At 35.6% G+C, this 22,971-nt stretch overlaps 1 long non-coding RNA gene across 1 annotated transcript in view; it reads right to left on the bottom strand.

Moving 5' to 3' along the window:
• Window positions 1-22,971, bottom strand: part of LOC145535763 (uncharacterized) — a 186,093-nt gene that overhangs the window by 142,203 nt on the left and 20,919 nt on the right. Inside the window, exon 4 of the long non-coding RNA XR_014075492.1 lies at window positions 17,862-17,948. This is a non-coding gene — a long non-coding RNA (uncharacterized LOC145535763). The remainder of the gene's footprint in view (window positions 1-17,861; window positions 17,949-22,971) is intronic.

Raw genomic sequence — 22,971 nt, 5'->3', positions numbered from 1 at the left:
GAATGGAGAAAGTTATACCATGTTAACACTAAATCAATACAAAATGGGAGTAGCTACATTAATTTCATACAGCAAACTTTAGATCAAGGAAAATTTTCAGGGATGATGAGGGGCATGACATAATAACAAAGGGGTCAATAATCCAATAAGACATATCAATCCTTAATGAGTATGCACCTAACAACAGAGTATCAAAATACTGAGGAAAAAGCTACTGTAACTAACTGTAAGGAGTAATATATGGATCCACTATTATAGGTGGAGACTTGAACATCCCTCTATCAGAAATCAGGAAGCAGAAAATCATAAGGACAGAGTTGAACTCAACAGTAATATCATTCAATTTGGATATAACTGACATCATAGACCACCTCTACCTCCATCAACATCAGAATACACATTTTCTCAAGCTCACATAGAATATTTACCAAGACAGACTACATTCTGAGCCGTAAAATACATGGTAACAAATTTAAAAGAATAGAAATCATACAGCGTATGCTCTCAGATCACAATGGAACTCAACTATAAATCAATAAAAGAAAGATAGCTGGAACTCATACAGAGTGTGTTATTTGACCATAATGTAATCTAACTGGCAATCAGTATCAGAAAAAATAGGAAAATCTCTAAACATTTGAAAATTAAACAACAGATTTCTAAATACTCTATGGTCTAAGAGGAAGCCTGAAGGTAAATTGTAAAAATACACAGAACTGAATAAAAATGAAAATATAACATATCAGAGAGAACGTGTGGGACATTAACAATACTAGTGCTGAGAGGGAAGTGCTCACATTAAAAAAGAAGAAATGCCCCAAGTCAATTATGTAAGTTAACACTGCTAAAACCTAGAAAAAGAAGAGCAAAGTAATCCCAAAGCACACAGATGGGAATAACAACAAAAGAAGAGGAAACCCTAAAATTGCTAATACAGAAAACAACATATAAACCAATGATTACCAAGTTGCTTCTTTGAAAAAAAATCAATAAAATCAGTCAACGTGTATAGCAAGACTGACAAAGACAAAGAAAGAGAAGACACAAATCACCACTATCAGGAGTGAAAGAGAGGCTATCACTATAGACACTGCTAAGTTGCTTCAGTTGTGTCCGACTCTGTGTGACCACATAGATGGCAGCCCACCAGGCTCCCCTGTCCCTGGGATTCTCCAGGCAAGAATACTGGAGTGGGTTGCCATTTCCCTCTCCAATCCATGAAAGTGAAAAGTGAAAGTGAAGATGCTCAGTTGTGTCTGACTCTTAACGACACCATGGACTACAGCCTACCAGGCTCCTCCATCCATGGGAATTTCCAGGCAAGAGTACTGGAGTGGGTTGCCATTGACTTCTACAGCCATTGAAAGTTAACAACCAACTTTACACAAATAAATTAGACAATTTAGAAGAAATGGATGGATTCTTGAAAAATCACAAACACCATAACTCAATCAAGATAAAACAAGACCATGTGAGGAGAAAGGAATGTTTCCAAAGTCATTTTAAAAAGCCAATATTATCCTGATACAAACACTAACAAATACATTAAAACAAAACTTCAGATCAATTATTTCACATAAATATAGAATATAGATGCAAAACTCCACAATAAATTTGTAAATTTAATGCAATGATGTATAAAATTAATTATGCATCATGACAAAATGGGATTCATTCTAGGTATGCAAAACTAGTTCAACATTTAAAAATCAATCAGTGTAAACCACCATATTATCAGGAGAAAAAAGGAGAAAAAATGATCATAATAACCAACATGGAAAAAGCATCTGAAAAAAATCCAAAAACCATTTATAATTTAAAAAAACACTTTCAGCAAGTTACCAATGGAGGCTATTAGTGCCATTTGGTAAAGAGCATCTTTAAAAATACTACAAATACTAAAATAAATAAATTTATTAAAAAAAAAAAATACTACAAATAACATCACATTTAAAGGTGAAAGACTGAACACTTTGATATCAGAAACAAAGCAAGGTAGTCTGCTCCCACCACTCAATTAAACATAATGCTAGAAAATCTTGCCACTAAAACATGTTAAGAAAAATAAATAACATACATACATATTGGAAAGAAGAATTAAAATTATACCAATTTACAGAAGACATCATTGTCTGTGCTGAAAATTCTAAGCAATCTACAAAAAATCCTCCTAGAACAGAATTACCTCAGCAAGGTTGCAGGATATAAGATCAAACACAAAAAAATCATATTTCTATATAATAAACATAGATGTAAACCAAATTAAAATTTCCCTTTAAGAAATATGTTAAATTATAGATCCAAGATCAATAGAATCAAAATAGGTTAAATTAAAATAGATATTCATATGGGTACATCATACTTAAACTGCCAAGAGTCAAAGAATAAAAAACAAAAGTGCTGGAGAAATAAAGATGAATTTCCTACCCGGGAATGATGATTAAAATAATGCCTGCCTTAAGGGTACCTCTGGAGACCCAGAGAAAAAGGGGACAGCATTTTTCCAACACTGGGAGAAAAAATACAGTCAATCCAGAATTCTATATCCATCAAAATTATCTTTCCAAACTGAGAATGAAATAAGACACATTCACACGATCAAACCTGAGACCATTTGTTGCTGGACAACGTTTAATGCAAGTAATACTAAAGTAAGGTCTTCAGGTTGAAGGGAAAGGACACATCATGGAAATTAAAAATTACAAGAAGGAGTGAAAAGAACTGGAGAGGGAAAAATACATGGATATATATGACTACTTTTCTCTATTTTTGAAATAAATCTCTGTGAAGAAAAAGTGGTAAGCAGCACACATATGTAAAATATATGACAAGAATGGATTTGTCACACAGGAAATGTGACAAAGGAAAGGAAGAGGATGTGAGGTTTCATGTGTGTTGAGTGGTACTGTCATGACTCTGAATAGACCAGGATAAGGTAAACATTCATATGCCAGTTCAAGAGCAAAAATTCATAAACATAGTATAGATAGTAATCTGGTTACTAAAGCTGTATAATAAATTCATCCAAAATGTATCTTTTATAATATGCTCATTATTTACTATCTTTCCTACTAGATTGAATCTCAATAAGTATCACCAACACATGGCTTGTACCTAGTACATGTTGGAAACTGAAGAAAAATTTACTGAATCAATGAAATATTTAAATTGAAATAAATCAGGTAAAATGATAAGGGAAAAGATGCAGTCCTTTGGAAGATCATTCACCTTCACAAAAATTGTTTATTTATAGGCATGTATGTGTATGTGTTCCCTTGGTATCTCTAATTTTCTTGAAGAGATCTCTAGTCTTTCCCATTCTATTGTTTTCCTCTATTTCTTTGCACTCATCATTGAGGAAGGCTTTCTTATCTCTCCTTGCTATTCTTTGGAACTCTGCATTCAAATGCGTATATCTTTCCTTTTCTCTTTTACTTTCGGCTTCTCTTCTTTTCACAGCTATTTGTAAGGCCTCCTCAGACAGCCATTTTGCTTTTTTGCATTTCTTTTTCTTGGGGATGGTCTTGATCCCTGTCTCCTGTACAATGTCACAAACCTCTGTCCATAGTTCATCAGGCACTCTGCCTATCAGATCTAGTCCCTTAAATCTATTTCTCACTTCCACTGTATACTCATTAGGGATTCGATTTAGGTCATACCTGAATGGTCTAGTGGTTTTCCCTACTTTCTTCAATTTAAGTCTGAATTTGGCAATAAGGAGTTCATGATCTGAGCCACAGTCAGTGTAGTCGGACACGACTGATTGACTGAACTGAACTGAACTTATGTGTATGTGTGTGTGTGTGTGCAAGCGCTCAGTTGTGTCTGACTCTTTGCGACCCCATGGACTGTAGGTTGCCAGGCTTCTCTGTCCATAGGATTGTCCAGGCAAGAATACTGGAGTGGGTTGCCATTTCCTTCTCCATTATGGGCATACAAATTATATCAATTTCTTACAAAAGAAAAAAACATCTACAGATATAAAAGTATTTCAGTAACTAGTGTTTGTAAGATAAACACTTTCATTAGTGGCATGCCAGCCATTTTAGCTGAACCATCCCACTAAGAAAAATTAAGAATCATTACAACACAGAAATGTACAGAATATAATAAACATTATGCACGTACCAAGAAAAAAAAAAGAAAGAAAAATTAAGAAAGTTGGAAGATATTAAGCATACTGTTTGAAGGCACCACAAACTCAAGGAACCCATTTGAAGAGCTTGAATCTTAGAAGAGAAGACTTTGTGGTGCGATCCACCCAAATTTGCTACTGCTTTGTTCTTGAAGGCTTTTGCTGACTCCAAAGATGTGACTGAGGGTCCAAACAGAAATCTGCAGCTAAGCAGCTAAGCAGCTGAACAGAATTCCAGTAGTCGCAACCAACTCAGGAGGAACAGACTGAATGTGACAGTGCACCATGACTTGACCTGCACCAGGGGAGGTTCTGGCAGACAATCCAGTGGGTATTTGGTATCCTCAAGGGGCTATGCCTTATATGTCAATATGAACCTAAAACAGAAAACTCCACACAAAACCTGAGATCTAAATTCAAAAGGTATCAATCTCTGATCTAATGAACTGCCCCAACTGTCTCTCAAAAACAAAAGCAAATGCTCACTAAAAATAGATAAAAATCACACAGGAACTTCAGTTACTTCTCTAGTATTTCATACAGAAAATCTAGCCTGCAATTGAAAAACACTACACATGCAAAAAGTTAATGGGAAGGAAAAGAACAACTTATCAGATGTGGGAGCCATTTTCTCCACTTACTGAGGATGTTGGGACAGAGAGAACCAAGACTTGGTTATACCCATGCAACCTAGAGCAACAGAGATACCTCTACATACCTGTCAGATGGGCAACAATAAAAAACACTGACTGTAACAAATAATGGCAAAGAAATAGAGCAAACATGACTCTCATGTACTTCTGATGGGGAGTACAACAGCATATTCACATTGCATAGCACTTTGACATATTCTAAAATAAATGAAATGGACAACTATCATGTGATCCAGCCATCTGTTCCTTGAGGTTTTTCCAAGAAAAAAAATGAACCTAAATCTCCATACCAAAAAATCCTACAAGAATGTCCATAAAAATGGGAAAGAGTAGAAGGCTTGGGGAGGATCAGAGAGGAGAAGTATAAAATTCACAAGTAACTTTGATGAGGGAGGAGTGGATATTTATATTATCTTAACTGTAGTGATGGTTTCACAAATGGATATATATCTTTAAACTTATATTGTTAACTTTAATGTTATGCAATTTATGATAATTATATCTTAAAGAACCTGTTCAAAATGTGCAGCATGCACCAAATATGTGTTTTAAAGAGGAATTAGAGCATTAAAGTCAAAAGAAGTACTAAAATTTTTAAATCTAATTATACACCTCAAGAAATTGGAAACAATTTTAAGCCAAAAAAAATGGAAAATTTAAAAATAATATTATTAAAGCTAATGAATGAAAATTTAAAATTATAAAGAGAACTTTTTAAAATTCAAAAGTCATTTTTTGCTGTTGCTCTTGTTGCTGTTTTACTTTTTTGGAATAGGTCAAAAAATTATAAACTCTTGACAACATTTGTCCACCCTCCAAAAAGAGCTAAACATTACCACTACCAAAATGCAGAGGATTATCACATAGATCTTTAAGACAACTTAATATTATAAGCAAAGTTATGCTAATATTCTGAAATTACTTGAAATTCCAAGAAATAATCCGTTTAACCAAAAAGAAAATTCAGAAAATCTCAACAATTCAATATCTATTTAATAAACTGCATCTGTAATTAAATCTTTCCTACCAGTGTTTCTACTGGCGACTCAAGACCTGATCTTTTCATATAATGAAAAACACCACTAGTCTTGCATAATCTTGTCTATGGAATAGAAATAGTAAAAATGCTCCTCAATTGTGTTATGAGACTGCTATAAACTTTACACAAAAATGACAAGGGTATTAGAAGAAAGGGAAATCAATGATTTACGGTAAAGAACTAGAGAAATAGAATACTACCTTTCAAACGCTGCAAGAAAAATAAATCTTTCAACCCAGAATTCTATTTGCAGAAAAATTAGGCATCCATAATATATGTAATTACATGGATAAATATATGACTATTCTTTTACTTCTTTAATAACTGACTAGAACTGCTCTACTCCAAACACTACAGGAAAAACTGAGATTTCATCCTTATCCTTACCACCAAAGGTCCACAATCACTAGGTTGTAACCATTTAACCCAAACCTTCTTCTTGTAATGTCCAAAGCTCAAGTAGGGAGCTAGGACTTTCATACTTGCTGAAAAGTGAAAGTGAAGTCGCTCAGTCGTGTCCGACTCTTTGCGACCCCATGGACTGTAGCCTCTCAGGCTCCTCTGTCCATGGGATTTCCCAGGCAAGAATACTAGAGTGGGTTGCTATTTCCTTCTCCAGGGGATCTTCCCGACCTGGGGATCGAACCCAGGTCTCCCACATTGTAGGCAGACGCTTTACTGTCTGAGCCACCAGGGAAGTTAAAGAAACGCCTGTCTTCCACCACACCACAGTGTCAGTGGAGAGTATATGAGAAATAAAATAAAATGGAAATGGCTTACATACATAAACTGAAAGACAGATATTGGCTGAGTGAATTTTTTTTTAAAGACAACTATTTTCTGTCTATACCAAACTCACTTTGAATAGGATACAGGCAGTTTGAAAGCAAAGGATGGGAAAAGATACATCATACCAACAATAAATAAAAAGAAAGTATGAATACCAACCAGATGCAGCAGAATTCAGAGTTAAGAAAATGACCAGAGACAAAAATGGACATCATATAATGACAAACGCTCAGTCTAACAAGGAGATACAGTAATCCTAAATGTGTTTATATTCAACAAATAGAGCTTTAAAATATCAGAAGCAAAACTGATAAAACTGAAAGGAGAAATAGATGAATCCACAATTATTGCTGGAAATCTCAACCCCCCCCCCAATAACTGACAGAACAATTATACAGATTCAACAAAGATACAGAAGAAATCAACAGTAATATTAACCAGCAGGAGCTAATCAATATTGACATAACATTGCACCCAACAAATTACTTTCAAATGTCCATGGAATGTCCATATACCAAGATACACCATATCTTGGGGCATAAAAGAAACCTCAACAAACTTAAAATAATTAAAATCCTAAGAGTATATTGTCTGGCCACAAGGGAATCAAAAAAATAAAAAAGAAAGAAAGAAACATACCAGGAAAATCTTCAAAAATTTGCAAACAAAACAACACACTTGAAAAAAAATAGGTTAAAGAGGAAGTATAAAAAAAATTAAATCACCAAAATAAATTAAAATAAAAATAAAACAATATATCAAAATTTAAGACAGAAAGCAAATAAAAGAGGAGAAAACACTTCACAATTCATTTAACGAAGATAATATTATACTGATATCAAAATCAAACAAAGAAGTACCAAAAAAAAAAAAAACTGATACAGTAATAGCCCTTGAATACAGACACAAAATCCTTAATACAATATTGGCAAATAGAACTCATCAATATACTAAAAAACATATGCTAAGTCTGGCTCGGTATCTAAAAAACCAATCAATGTAATTAACATGCTAAGGAATGAAAGTAAACGTATCAATTAATGAAGTAAAAACTATTAACCAAAATCAAAACTCATTCAAGGTAAAAACCCATAGAAACAGAAATAGAAAGAAACTTCTGAAACATGATACAGAGAACAAACAAAAGATCTACAATACACATTATGCATAATGGTTAAAAACTGAACTTCCCTGCTAAGTTCAGGAATAAGGCAAGTACGTCCACTTCTATGAAGTATGTTGACTTCTATAACTTTTATTCAAAATAGTGTTGGAAGGTGAGTCAGGGCCATAAGGCAAGAAAAGGAAATAAAAGACATAGAAACCTGAAAGGAAGAAATAAAATTATTGCTATTTGCAAATGCCATTATATCTACATAAAAAAATTTCAAGGAATTTATAAAAATTTCTGAAGTACGTGATATCAGCAAGGTTACACTGGATACAAGATGAACACACAAGCTCAACTGTATTTCTATATACTAACAGTGATCATGCGAACATTGAAATAAAAAATACAAATTACAATTGCTTCAAAAATTAAATACTTAGAAGTAAACCTGACAAAATATGTATAGGCCTTCTATGTTAAAAACTACACAACACTGATGAACCTCCAATACTCTGGCCACCTGATGTGAAGAACTGAATCATTTGAAAACACCCTGATGCTGGGAAAGACTGAAGACAGGCGGAGAAGGGGGCAACAGAGGATAAGATGGTTAGATGGCATCACCGACTCGATGGACATGAGTTTGAGCAAGCTCTGGGAGTTGGTGATGGACAGGGCAGCCTGGTGTGCTGCAGTCCATGGGGTTGCAAAAAGTTGGACACAAATGAGCGAATGAACTGAAATGAAGGAGAGTAAACTTGGAGGAATCACTCCACCCAATTTTAAGATGTATTATATAGCTACAATATCCAAGACAGTGTGGTATTACTAGAGAGAGTGAGAAAGACAGAAAGTGAGAGATACAGATCAATGAGCCAGAAAGGAAACCTATAAACAGCCCCATACAGTATGGCCAATTTATTTTTTATAAAGCTGCAAAAGCAATTCAATTCAGAAATAACAGTCTTTTCAAACATTATGCTATAAAAATTGGTTATCCATAGGCCCCAAATTAAGCCTCAATCTTAACTTCATACCTCACAACAACAACAACAACAAAAAAGGCAACTCAAAATGTATCACAGACCTAAGAGTAAAACAAAACCTATAAAACTTACAGAAAAGAAATAAGATATAAACATTCAAGTCCGAGGGCTAAGCAAAGAGCTGACAGATCTAACACCATATGTACAATCCATACAAGGAAAAATTAACAAATTAGATTTTGTCAAAATTTAAACCTTTTGCTACGCTACCAGTTTTCAACTTCTGTTAAGTAACTGGGAACAGCAAGTTACATACTGGGATAAATTATTTATAAGCCAAATATTTGACAAATGATGAATGTAACATATAAAGAAAGCTTAAAATATAAAATTTAAAAAAATCCAACTGGAAAATGACCAAAAGAAATGAGGAAAGGGACTTTCCTGGTGGTCTAGTGGTTAAGCCTCCATGCTTCACTGCAGGAGTGTGGGTTCGATCCCTGATCAGGGAACTAAGATCCCAAATGCTGTGTGGTGTGCTGCCACCCTCCAAAAAAAGAAATGAGAAATTTTACCAAAGAGGATATACATATGGCAAGTAATCACATGAAAATGTTTAACACCAAAGACATTAGGCAAATGCAAATTAAAATTACAATGATATATCACTACATTTATTAGAAAGGCTGATAAAAAGATAGCTACACCATAAAATGCTTCACCATAGGATGCAGACAGACTCATACGTTGCCTGTTGTCACATAAAATACAGTGAACTCTGGAAGGCAGGCAATTTCTTAAAAAATGAAAGAACATGCAACTACAATATGATACAGAAATTGTACTTTTGGGTATTTATCACAGAGATATGAAGACTCATGCTCACAAGGAAACATGTACTGAACTGTTTATCACAGTGCTTTCTGTAAAAGTAAAAAACTGGGAATGTTCAGATGTTTTTAAAAGAGTGAATTATTAAAGAAAATGTAGTATATCCATACCATTCTCCTCAGTAATGGAAACAAAAGATTATTTATATACTCAACCACCCTGATGAATCTCCAGATAATTATGCTGAGTGAGAAAAGTTAACCTGAAAGGTCACATAAACAATGATTCTACTTATAAAATATTCATTAAAGGAAAAATTATAGAAATGAAGAACAGATTAGTAGTTGCCAGAAGGCAGGGATGGATGAAGGGGCAAGAGGGGCTTGCCTATGAAAGGATTCTTGTGGTGACTGAAATGTTCTGTATCTTGACTGTAAGAATGTTAATATCCTGGTTGAGATATTATTCATAGTTTTGTAAGATGTTAAAATTGGGGGAAACTGGGTACTAGAATGTCTCTATAGTATTTCTTACAATTGCAAATGAACATATAATTACCTTAAAATAGAAACTTAAATTGACTATTGTTTATAGTTTTGATATTAAGTTGGAATTAATTGGCTATGGGAGAAAAAAAAACACCTATTACTTAAAACTTATTTCAAAAACTAGTTTTAGGGAAGACACCTGCTTCTTATAATAGTCAACTAGCCCCAATATCCTGCTGAGAAATATTGGGAAAGCTGGAAATATATGAAAGACAGGTTTTCAAGGTATTGCAAACTCAAGGAAGTAAGCATGGAAGAGACAGGATTTCAAGGAAGAAGAGAAGCCCAGGTAGTGAGCTCTAAATCTGGTACCACTTTCCCCCACAAAGTATTTGCTAATTTAAAAGAGAGGACTGAACACTCAAGATGTTAAGCAGAAAGAAGAGGCTGAGAGCTAAGCACATGAACAGGTCTTCACGCCTTCTCACCATTTCAGGGGACACACACTGAGCTCAGGGCCCAGCAAGGCAGAAGGCTAATGAAACAAAACAAACCTCATGGATTCTTCTGGCATCTCTGAGGGGTTATGCCCTAAATGTCTATATGGACTAGAAAGAGAAAACATCTCATAAGTCTGGAGATCCAGTTTCAAAAGGTCTCAAGGTCAAAAGGAACTTACTGCAGGAAACTGCTCCTGAATAGCAAAAGAAATGCTTCCTGGGGAAAGAAAAATACCACTTAGGGCCTATTATTATCTCTCTAGTATTTCATGCTGAACATCCAGCAGGCAATAAAAATAACCATACAGGCAAAAGTATAAATGGGAAGGATTAACAACAGGCCTTTGATCTCTTTTTTTCCATCTACAGGGGATGCCTGGGACAGGAAGAGCTTGGTTACAATTAAGCAACTCAGAGTGACAATGAAATACCACTGCACACTTATTAGATGGACTTTGGCTTTAAATAACGCCTAGAACAAGTGCTTGCAAGAATGTAGAGCAACTGAGACACTCACACCACTGAGGGGGTATAAAGCAGTATAGACATGCTGCAAAATATTTTGTCATATTCTAAAATCACTTTAAGATATCCCTAATCATGTGATCTCGCAACCCATTCTTTCAAGTTTATCCCCCCAAAATGGAAGTATATGACCATATAAAGAACTGTATAAGAATGTACAGAGCATGAGATAATAGGAAGTGTTCACGCAGAATTATCAGGGAGAGAATATGAATGTACCACAAGGAAAGGTGAGTGAGATAGTCGCTTACATTATCTTGTGTTGACCGTTTCACAAACACAGACATATCTCAAAACATATACTGTTCATTTTGAAGATGTGCAGTTTATTTTAAATCAATCATACCTCTATAAAATTGTTAAAATATATAAGTTGCACCAAAATATCTGTCTAAAGGAAACTTTATACCACTAACTGCACAAGTGGAAATGCTGAAATTTTAAAATCAGATAATCTACCTCAAGAAATTGAAGAAATAAGTAATTTACTATGAATAATGATTAAAGAATGAAACAACAAAATTAAGATCAGTTAGTGAAATTTTAACGATCACAAAGAGACTAACAAATCCTGAAGATTTTTTAATAGAACAAAATAATTAACTTGATTGTGGTTATCATTTCACAATATGTATCAAATAACCATGTTGTACACCTTAAATGCATACAATTTTTGTCAATTACAACTCAATAATTAAGCTGGAATAAAAACTTAAAAGATTCCTTGCAAGTTTTATCAAGACAAATAAAAGACACATTACCAATACCATAAATGTAAAAGAGATCATCACTACAGATCCTGGAGACAAACACATATTATTTTAAAATTTATGCTAGTAAATTTGGAATTACATGAAATGCCAATTTTTTTAATCTTAGGAAATCTCAAAGGTCCTAGAGTATTAAACAGTGTCTATAATGAATTCCTACAAATGAATTCCATGTCCCAGTGTCTGAATTCCTGATATTTTCCATATGAGAAAGAAATAATCTTGTATAAACTTTCTCTCAAAACAGAAAAACACCACTAAATATGTTCCAGAAGACCCTTACAAACTTTACACCAAACTGAACATATAATAAGAAAGTAAAATATAAGGTTTACATTTCACATAACCAAATGCAAAAAACAAGAGTAACTTATGCTTGATAAATGGAATCAAAGATACATCACTGGGGAGAACAAGATGGCAGAGGAGTACGTGGACGTGGAGTACATCTCTCTCCACAGATACATCAGGAATACACCTTCAGACACAGAAGTGCACACAGAACACCAGCTGAGAGTGGACAGGAGTACTTGACCAGTGGAAAAGAATATACAGAACCAAGCAAAACTTGGAAGGACAAAGGAACTAAGGGGGAAAACAGGAGTGTTAGTAGGACTGGACTTGCGCTCGGTGGGTGGGGGCACTGAAGCAGGGGTTCAATCCCCACATCGGGACAACTGTCTGAGTCAGAGGAGAAACATTTAAGGCTGAAAGTGAAACAGCTGATCTGTGGCAGCCTAAATGGAATGAGAATCAGACAGTCCTTGCTGCAGCCATACATAAGCGGGGCAGGAACACGGGTCTCCTGGAAGGGGGTTAGTGGCTGGGAGCTGGAGGTTAGGGATTATGGAGGGATCCCAGGGCGAGGACTGCTGTTGACTGCAGAGAGATGGATTCTAATTAATAAAAGGAAATTAGTGAGAAACAGGGAGAAACAGTTACGAGCCATATAGAAAAAAATGTTGACATAAATAAAAACCATACCGATAATAATAATATTAAATGTAAATGATTAAGTGATCTAAGTAAAGGAAAATATTATCAGGCTAAATAAGAAAATGAGATTCAACTATATATTGTCTATATAGGACATACATTAGATGCAAAGTAAGCATGCCATACAAAGACCAACCATAAGAGAGCTGGAGTGGCTATATTAATATCAGACAAAAGAAGACAAAAATGTTACTAGATAATGATAACAGAGTCAATCACAAAGAAAAATTGTAAACAGATATACTCCTAACTATAGAGTCCCAAAATACTTCAAGCAAAAACTGACAAAACTGAGAAGAAAAATAGATACTTCAACCATAATTATTAAGAGATTTCAATACTTTTCTTTGAATAGTGAACAGAATAACTGTGCAAAAAAAAAAAAAAAATCAAAGAAAAAATCAACAAGTAATACAAGACATGGACAACACCACAAACAGCTAGACCTAGAAGACACCTATAAAATACTCATCCAACAATTGCACAATACACATTTTTTGCATTTACAAATGGAACATTTCCAGTGAGGACTATATACTAGATCATAGAACAAACTTCAGTAGTTTTCAAAGGACTGAAATAAAGCAAAGTATATTCTCTGACACAATGGACTGAAATTAAATGACTGTTTATTAATTGTGCTTAATTAATTAATTAATGGCTGTTAATTAATTAAAGGCTGCTTAATTGTGGTGATGGTTTCATGGGTACATGCATGTGTTCAAGCCCATTGTACACATTAAATATGTGCAGCTTTTTGTATATAAGTTACACCTCAATAAAGCTGTTAGAAAAAAACAACCAGTAGAAATTTGGAAGTTTTAAAAATAAATGAAAATTAAACCACTCTGAACCACATAAACGATGTATTAAAGAAGAATTCAAATAGGAAATCAGAAATTTAAAAAGAACTGATTTTTTAAGTAAAAATGTAAAATAACATTTTGTACATAAAATATATAGCTTGCAAAATTCACTGCAATGGAAGCTCAAGATTTGTATATTAATAACTGAATGCAAAATTACCTCATTTAAGAAAATTAAAGGAAAAAATGAATAACCATCAATATTTTAAATAAAATATTCAAATAAAATGTGATAAAAAGACCAATAATAGGGGAAATAGTGAAATTTTCCTCTTGTAATTTTGTATTGGCATAAACTGGTACCTTCTTAACTCTAAGTAGGCCAAGACAATAAAAGCTTTATATGCCAAATTCTAGACTAGCAAGTAACCATAATACAAAGAGGTATAGGTAACATTTGACTTACTACTACAGCTTAAATAATTACCACAAAACTTATCTTCTATAATATAATCCAAATTTACTTGTTTTCCACTAGGTTATACCTAGTGAAATCACATAACTTCACCACATAATCTACACCTGGCCCTTGCAGGGAACTAAAAAAACATTTAGGCGATCAACGAAAAAGTTCAGAGTACGCTAAGTAAGTGAGATCAAAAAAGATCTATACTTTGGAAGTTTATTTGCCTTAAAATAAGTTTTTCCTCTAATTGATATAAAGATTTGATTAATAAGGTATAGGAGGAAAAACAACTATAAAAACTTATTCCAAAAAGAGTATCTGCACACACTGAAGACTATATACACACATTGAAAGGTGTCTGCTTTCAGTAATGACTAAGCAACTTCACTAGCCCAACTATTCTGCTGAGAACAACCAGGAAAGCTGGAAAATACTAAAGACATTTGAAAGCACTACAAATCCAAGGAGGTAAGCATTTAAAAAGACAAGATCTCAGAAGAGAAACCCAAGTGGTGAGACCCAAACTTGGTATCTCTTCTCCTCTCAAGGTGTAGTTATTCAAAGGGGGTGAATTGAGAAGTCAAAAAGCTAAACTGGGAGTGTTAATTCAGAAAGTAAGCAGCTGAGCAGGGCTTGCCAGCAGTCTCCCCAGCTCAAGGGGCAAGCTGGAGCTGAAGGAGCACCAAGGAGAAAGGATATGGATGACAACCTAGGGGTCCATTTGACATCCCTGAGAGGCTAGAAATAGAAAATCCCTCACAAAACCTGAGATCCAACTTCCAAAGGACTAATTCCCCGATTGCCATGAGATGAACTGGCCTCATGCTAGCCCACAAGAAAAAAATAAAAAAATCATTCAGAGTCCCTAATTACTTTCATGGTATTTCATACAGAAAATCTAGCATGTAATAACAAATAACCATACACGCAAAAAGAACAAAGGGAAAGGAAAGGAAAGGACTAGCATCAGGCCTGTGATCCATTTCCTCCATTTATAGCGATTCTCTAGCAAAGAAAGAATGATACCTCGTGCATACCCACACAATTTACAGCTACCCAGAGATACCAGTGCACACCAATTAAAAACACTGACCATTACAAGGGCTGGCAAGAATGTAAAGCATGACCTTCAGACTGTGCTTAAGATGTAAAATGGTACAGTCATGTTGAAAAGCATTTTCACATACTCTAAAACAACTTTAAAATGCATTTCATATGATCCAATCATTCCAATCCTTGCCTGATCCAATAAGATACATCCATACAAAACTCAAACAAGAATATCCATAGCATGGGAAAATAGGAACATCAACAGAGAAATAACACCAGCCTTAAACAACCTCTCCCATAAGAAACAGTACAAACTCTGACCAAACTTGTTAAGAGAATCCTATAAACCAGACATCAAATTGATAATATCATTATACAAAAAGAAAATCAAGGCTTTTTTTCTTTTTGCCTTATAACAAACACTAATAAATAAATGAAAACCTTATGTTGGACAAACAGAATCCAAAGATAATTCAACTATATAATATACCAGGAACAAATTGGGCTTAACACAAGAATGATTCGAAAATGTTAAACCAACAAGAATCCAAACAATCTTGAAAAAGGAACAAAATCATGTCACCATAATAGTACACAAAGAAAAGCTATTTAATACAATTAACCATCTACTTATGATTTTTAAAAAACAACTTAGAAAACTTCAACATATATAATTAGTAATAATATACTGAAAAACTTCTTGAGATAAAAACAGAGACAAGAATGTATATTATCACCACTTCTATTCAACATTTTAGGGGAAATTTAGGCAATAATGAAAGAAAAAGAAGAGGGGGAAGCATAGAGATTGAAAAAAAAAATGAAATGAACCTGCTTTTATTCACAGATCACTTAATTATGTTTCCAGGCTACCTAAAATCAATCTGCAGGTGATACATTCAACAAGTAAATTTATCAAGACTGATGAATACCATACAAGTAAACTTAAACACATTTTTCTAAGAACAGCAATTTTTAATAAACTTTTCATAGACATCACAAGAAATGGCACAAAAACTCCACAAGATAAGAATTTTTTTTAAGGCTCTTTAATATACTTTTCAGATAAATTGTGAGAGTTACTATACCTCTGAATACTGACATTATTTCTTCTGGTATCATGGTAATAGAGATCTCCCATAAACTTTAGAATACACATGACATTTAATCCAAGGAGAAGAATAAAAAGTGTATTATTTGAGACAATTTTACTTAGGGCCACTAGTAAAGAGTAGATGTTCAAAAAACAATCACTAGTGATATGCCATCACATCACTAAAATGTTTTTACTATTTGTAAATTCAGCATATGCTGAGTGTAAAATTTTCAAAAATCTAAAAATTTTCCCTCAGAATTAACCATGAGTATCAATAAAGTGTGTATGAAACCATATTCATGTAAATATGCATTTACATAAAGAATATATTTATATATGTGTGGCGCACAAGTGAAATTATAATTTGTTCTTTTTTTGGTAAGAAATATGTCATAGAGATATAATCTGTAAGTACAGGAAATCTGACTAGTTTCATAGTTACATAATAACCATAAAATGAACACAATATATTTTATTTAAAAAATATCTCTTCTGCCAATTTTGTAACCATGTATTTCAAGTTTGCGGAGAAGGAAATGGCAACCCACTACTGTACTCTTGCCTGGAAAATCCCATGGAAGGAGGAGCCTAGTAGGCTGCAGTTCATGGGGTCCCACAGAGTCGGACACGACTGAAGTGACTTAGCAGCAGCATTTCAAATTAGATACAGTATTAAAATACAAAAGAATATATAAAAAAGAAGTTTCTAAAAATGGCAAATTAATTGCCAAAAGCCCAGTACCATTTAGCATCAAGATAAGGAATATCTTGTTATTTATTTTACACTAATTAGCACACATTTCAATACAGATATTGAAAATATATGCTTACTTTAGTTTAAAATGCTTCCTGTAGTTTACTATTCCAATGTAGTTTATCATTTTATAATTATTTGAAATAATCATTTTATATATTAAGATTATATATATTTATTCTTATTACTTTCCCTTTTGTTCCATATAATGCCTGTTACTGGATCAATTTCTATATGTGCTGTGGTTATATAAATAGTTTCAGATATAGAATATGATTTGCCAAAGCAAGTATCTTGCAGTAGGTAATATAAGCGCCACTTCACTATTCTTTATATTTTAATTTTGTCTTACATATTTTTTCATGCATGTCACTAGAAACAGATCAACAACTATAAAAACAATTAGGATTTTTTGTGGAATATGCTCATTCTCTTTTGTATATAATTTAGAGATATATATTTAATAAGAAATAAAAATTATTCCCCCCCACTTTGGAAGACTTTCTTTTGCTTTTGCTGCCTTTTGTTGCTACTGTCAATCAAATAGTTCTATTTTTATTTAGATAAATTGAATAATTTGGATTGACAATATAGGTACCGATATTTTTTAAATATTTCATTTTTAAGCTGTATATTAGGCATCTATATGAAATATAATGGAGAAGGAAATGGCAACCCACTCCAGTATTCTTGCCTGGAAAATCCAATGGACGGAGGAACCTGGTAGGTGATAGTCCATGGGGTCGCAAAGAGTCGGACACAACTGAGCAACTTCACTTTCACTTCACATATGAAATATAAAGAGTATCAGTGAAGTGAACAAATGTATACCAATTGAAAACATCTGAAAAATAAAAATACATTACCTAGCCTGGAACAACGATCTAAAAGATGGCCGCTGCCTTCTCAGCGGAATCCACGGAGAATCAGCGAAAACGGAGACTCTTCCAAAGCTGAAAGAAAAAATAAAAGTCACCCCAGAATTCTACAACAATCAACATTATCCTTCCAAACTGAGAGTTAAGTAAGATACAGCCACATAAACAAACCTGAGACAATTTACTGCTTGACGAAGTTTAATTCACACCGCGACCGCCTCGTGGTAGAAGCGCGAACACCGGCACGCAACAAAAACTGGGTTAGAGAGCCAAGATGGCGCGCTCCAGTGGCAGCAGTTGGTAACGGCAGTTGGTTGGAATTCCGGCCCGGTAATTTATGCAGGAGAAGGCAATGGCACCCCACTCCAGTACTCTTGCCTGGAAAATCCCATGGATGGAGGAGCCTGGTAGGCTACAGTCCATGGGGTCGCTAAGAGTCGGACACGACTGAGCGACTTCACTTTCATTTCCCTTTCGTGCACTGGAGAAGGAAATGGCAACCCACTCCAGTATTCTTGCCTGGAGAATCCTAGGGACGACGGAGCCTGGTGGGCTGCCGTCTATAGGATCGCACCGAGTCGGACACGACTGAAGCGACTTAGCAGCAGCAGCAATTTATGCAGGTAAATTACTGGCATTTATGCAGCTAAATTGCCTGTGTTTATGCAACTAAATTGCCTGCATAAATTATGCAGCTAAATTACCAAAGGAAATCAGTCCTGAATATGCATTGGAAGGACTGATGCTGAAGCTGAAACTGCAATACTTTGGCCACCTGATGCGAAGAACTGACTCATTGGAGAAGACCCTGATGCTAGGAAAGACTGAAGGCAGGAGTAGAAGGGGACGACAGAGGATGAGATGGTTGGATGGCATCACAGACTTGATGGACATGAGTTTGAGCAAGCTCCGGGAGTTAGTAATGGACAGGGAAGCCTGCTGTGCTGCAGTCCATAGGGACGTAGAGAGTCGGACACGACTGAGCGACTGAACTCAACTGAACTGAATTTACGCAACAACAGAACTGCTGCATTTTATTGGTTAGGAGAAAGTCACTACAGTTGGCCCAGTAAGGCGCTATCTCTTGAAGCAAGGGTCTTCCCTGGTAGCTCAGACGGTAAAGAATCCGCCTTCAAAGCAGAAGCCCTGAGTTTGATCCCTGGATCGGGAAAGATCACTTAGAGAAGGGAATGGCTACCCATTCCAGTATTCTTGCCCGGAGAATTTCATGGACAGAAGAGCCTGGTGGGCTACAGTCCATGGAGTCCCAATAACACACTTGAAGCAAGGGAATGTCAAAAAATATGTGGGCATATTTTGTTTTCCTTTGTTTTTAATGTAGGCATCTTTTTAAATTGCCATAGATAAAAATCCAAGAGAGGACTTTAAAATGAATAACAAATATCATCTAATGAATACCTAAGTAAGCACAAAAATAAGAGATAGATAAAACAGAAAAAGGAAAAGAGAGACAATTATAAGTCAGTCTATAGTAGTCTAATTCCAAATGCCAGAAACAAATTAGATGATTAAATTAATTATAAATATCATTTACAAACTCAAAGATTATCAAACTCCCAGGTAAAACTTTGGGGCTTCCTGGGTAGCTCAGCTGGTAAAGAATCCATCTGCAATGCAGGAAACCCCAGTTCAATCTCTGGGTTGGGAAGATCCCCTGGAGAAGGGATAGGCTACTCGCTCCAGTATTCTTGGGCTTCCCTGGTGGCTCAGATGGTAAAGGATCCGCCTACAATGTGGGAGACCAGGGTTCAGTCCCTGGGTTGGGAAGATCCCCTGGAGGAGGGCATGGCAACCCACCCCTTTTAGGGCTTCCCCAGTAGTTCAGCTGGTAAAGAATCCACCTGCAATGCAGGAGACCCCAGTTCGATTCCTGGGTCGGGAAGATCCCCTGGAGAAGGGAATGGCTACCCACTTCAGTATTCTGGCCTGGAGAAATGAAACTTATTATTCACATATCGTGTGAGTATATTTCTAAACTATCTAACATCAATCTTTATATTATATATTAGAATTAACAAGTGAATTTGGCAAGATTGATGGATACATGATTAATCAAAATTGTAATTCCAAATGCCAGCAAATTAGATGATTAAATTAATTATGAATATCATTTAAAAACTCAAAGATTATCAAACTCTCAGGTAAAATTTTAATGAAATCTGTGCAAGCTCTTTACATAGTGAGCTATGGGGAAATTATATTGATAGGAATTAATGAAGATATGAACAATTGGAATGGTGTTCAAAGCTTATTCAACAGAAGATTCACTTTTTTCAGGTGATCAATTCTTTCCACTCTAAAGCACATGCAACCCTATTCACTGTGAATGCAAGTCAAATCCCAGCATGTTCAATAATTCAGCATGTTCTGTAAAGGCGTAAGTAAAAAATGGGGCCATTGGGAAGAATTAACAGGAAGTTAGATTCCAGTTAAACAGAATAAAGGAACAATCTACCGGTCAATGTTAAAACAGTTCTGAAAATTGTGGTTTCCTGCACTGAAGTTCATATAGAAGCTGTACAGTATCTTGGTGAAGATATTCTACTGGGAAATTAAAGATAAGTTGATGGTTTGTGACAGCTACACTTTTATGTTAGTGTTTGAGTTTATATGATTCCATTGTATTTGGATATATGAATTTTCTATAATGTAGCATTTCAGAATGAATCTTGAAACCATGGGGGTATTTTTCATTTTATGACTACTTTAAAATGGTATTTTTATATAAAAGGTATGCATGAGTGTGCTAAGTCACTTCAGTCATGTCCAACTCTTTGTGACCCCATGGACTGCAGCCCACCAGGTCCCTCTGCTCATGGGATTCTCCAGGCAAGAATACTGGATTGGGTTGCCCTACCCTTCTCCAGGGTATCTTCTCAACCTAGGGACTGAACCCGTGTCTCTTACATATTCTACACTGGCAGGTGGTTTCTTTACCACTAGTGCCACCTGGAAAGCCCATATAGCAACCTGTAAATAATAAAGGATATAGGCCGAAAAAAGTGCCTCCCCGACTCCCTATGAAAAAAAAAGTTCTAGAGAAAAAGTAGGAAAAGGACAGTCTAACAAGATAGATTTTAAGACAATAAGCACCCTACTCCAGCCAGCATGACAGATAAAATGGAGGTCCTGACTTTAGAAAGAACCCATGCAAGGAAAGGCCCTGTAGGGAGCTTAGGCTCCCACATTCACCAGGATGTAACTAATCACCCCAACTGCCAATGCCCTGATGTCAGAAAAAGCTGAATAGGCACTAAGAGTTTCATACTTTGTGAACATAAAGAGTACCTCTCCACCACAGTCAGTGAAGATTATGTTGGGAGACTGGACTTTCAGTCCCTAGGAATTAATGAGATGACCCTCCTCTCCTAGCTGAAGTGATGTCAGAGGAGGCTTAGAGAGATTAATAACTTTAACCAGATTCCATTTTAAAGAAGTCATTCTGCATGGTATCAGTGGAGTCCACTTGAGGACCTGTAATCTGACACTATTTCTTCTATCAGGGAGGCATTAGTGGAGGCCTGGTGCTGGAGAAGACTCTTGAGAGTCCTTTCAACAGCAGGGAGATCAAATCAGTCAATCTTAAAGGAAATCAACCCTGAATATTCATTGGAAGGACTGATGCTAAAGCTGAAGCTCCAATACTTTGGCCACCTCATGCAGAGTCAACTTTTCACTAGGAAAAGATCCTGATACTGGGAAAGATTGAAGGCAGGAGGAGAAGGGACAACAGAGGATGAGATGGTTGGATGGTATCACTAACTCAGTGGACATGAGTTTGACCAAACTCTGTGAGATAGTGAAGGACAGGGAAGCCTGGTGTGCTGCAGTCCATGGGGTCACAAAGAGTCAGACACAACTTGGAAACTTAACAACAAACAACAGTGGGGAGCAGAACTCCCAACCTTGATTAGGAGTAACCAAAAACATTCCCCACTTTCAAGCCAGTGGGGTTATGGGAGAAATCTGAACTTCAGCACCTGGCAACTTAGGTAGTATGTATATATGTATGTGTTAGTCACACAGTAGTGTCCAACTCTGCGACCTTATGGACTTTAGCCCACCAGGCTCCTCTGTCCACTGAATTCCCAGGCAAGAATATTGGAGTGGGTAGCCCTTCTGTTCTCCAGGGGATCTTCCCAACCCAGGGATTGAGCCTGGGTCTCCTGCATTGCAGGCAGATTTTTCACCATCTGAGCCACCAAGGAAGCCCACTTGAGGTGGTACCTCCACATTTCCCCTGCTGGTGTGGTGTCAGAGGAAATAATCAATGGCCTTAAAGATAAGAAAAAAAAAGAGCAATTAACCAACAGAACAAGAGAAAGGAAACATCAAAAAACAAAAATAATAAAGACATAAGGACCTATGAGTCTATAACAAGACTCATGTCATTGGACTCCCCTGATAAAAGGATAGAGGTTGAGCTGGAAGATAATTTGGAACAATAATACTTGAAAACTTCACAATTTGTCAAATGACATGAGCCTACAGATTCAAGAAGCTAGATCCTAAAAATATAAACTTGAAGAAATCCACACCAAGACACATCATAGTCAAACTTCTGAAAACTAAAAATGGAAAGAAACATGAAAGCAGAAAGAGAGAAATGACACATTACCTATAGGATAAAAATCATTCAATGGGGTTAAGTTCCTCATCACAAGCAAGAGGCCAGATGGAAGTGACACAAAAAAATTTAAGTGCTGAAAGAAAATAACTGGCAGCCCAGGATACTATATCCAGAAAAAATATTCTTTAGGAATAAAGTAAAAACCAAGACATTCTCAGATGAAGGAACACCAAAAGAACTGGTTGTCAGTGGAGAAGGAAATGGCAACCCACTCCAGTATTCTTGTCTGGAAAAGTCCATGGACAGAGGAGCCTGGCGGACTGCAGTCCATGGGATTACATGACTGAGCAAACATGCAAGAGGAGAATGGAAGGAGATGGGTTGGTAACAATGAACTGATAAATGAAAATACCCTAAAAGACTGGCTAAAGGAAGCTCTATAAAAAAAGGAATAACAAAAGAATTAATCTTTGAACATCTAAAATAAGAAAGATTAGATAAGAAAGA

The sequence above is a fragment of the Giraffa tippelskirchi genome, chromosome X, assembly GCF_054371585.1.
Source record: "Giraffa tippelskirchi isolate mGirTip1 chromosome X, T2T-mGirTip1v1.2.pri, whole genome shotgun sequence".
In the NCBI taxonomy this organism is placed as follows: domain Eukaryota; kingdom Metazoa; phylum Chordata; class Mammalia; order Artiodactyla; family Giraffidae; genus Giraffa; species Giraffa tippelskirchi.
This window is presented reverse-complemented; position numbering and strand designations above follow the sequence as displayed.